Below are 1,376 nucleotides of genomic sequence, written 5' to 3' on the forward strand. Positions count from 1 at the left end.
TGATTGCAAACCATAGACTATTATGACACCATCACCTGATCTAAAACCTACATGAGGGGAAAGATTACACAGATATTGTCAACATAAAATATAGGTCATTCATATGCTATAGAAGTGTGTTTTAAGCTTTAAACATTTCCACTGAGGTTGCAGATCGAATCTCAGGGGGAAGAGCATTCCACAGCACCGGGGCCCGAATGGAGAACGCTCTTGAACCTGCGGATCTCTTCTTGGCTCTTGGGATCACTAGTAGACCGGCATTTTCAGAGCGAAGGCTCCGGACCAGAACATAGCGGGAGATTATATCTGAAAGATATGAGGGAGCAAGTCCATGCATGATTTTGTATCCAACCAACAGAACTTTCTTGTCTTAGTTAAAAGCCTCACTGCAGAATTTTGTACCAGCTGCAGGCTCCTGATTTTGGACTTTGGGAGACCGGAGAGCAATGTTCCCTCTAAGCAGCGCGCGTGCGCAATCGCACACTGCCTGCACATTCTCAGCGCACAAGAAAATCTAGCCAGCGCACAAAAATGAGGGCTCAAAATTGCTAATTAAGAAGCGAATTAAGTCAAGTTACAGTGCATGAGGTAAAAATACACAGGTTCCCCTGATGCTGTTTTCTAAATGCGGTATTTTGAAGTCAATGTCAAACGAATTAGAAAAGTAAAGTCAGTAGAGTTTTTCGAGAACCGGCTTCTTCGGCTCGGCTCACCCTAGAGAAACGGCTCTTTCGGGTCCCAAACGGCTCTTCAGGTTGTTTTTGCTTCTTTAATCCCTACACGACCAAATATCATGTAAAATTGTGCACAAAATGACTTAAAGGAAGGGGGGAATAGAACAAAAAGAAAAAAATACCAAAATGAAAAAGTAGTGAAAAGCTGAGAAAAAAGAAAAGAAAAAAGAAGGAAAAATTCAGAAAATAGCCAGAAAAAAAGAAAAGAAAGAAACAAAGGAAAAAAAGTAAATATAGAACAAAAGGAAAAAAGTAACAGCTAGGAAAAAATAAACACAATGAGATTTTTTTAAAGGAATTAAAAATAAAATAGAAAAAAAACAGGGAAAAAGAAGAAAAAGTTTGTGTTTCATTCAAATAATTTCCAATTATACCAAGTCAATCTTGTTGCCAACATTGTACTTCCACTAAAAAATGTGATTAAATACAGTTCTGTATCTTGCCCCCAAAAATGTTAGTATTATGCGTCAAAAGATAGCAGGAAAAAAAAAATGAAAATCTTGTGAAAGAATTGTTGTAAAAACAAATGACGTTTGTAGGCCATAAAACCTTTGCAATAATACATTAGTCAATTCATTCAAAAGTGAAAAATGTTTTTGCATTGCCGTAAACTCAGCAAAATGTAACCTGATGTCTGTCAGG

This window comes from Urocampus carinirostris, chromosome 2, assembly GCF_059441175.1.
Source record: "Urocampus carinirostris isolate Australia breed hairy pipefish chromosome 2, RoL_Ucar_1.0, whole genome shotgun sequence".
In the NCBI taxonomy this organism is placed as follows: Eukaryota; Metazoa; Chordata; class Actinopteri; order Syngnathiformes; family Syngnathidae; genus Urocampus; species Urocampus carinirostris.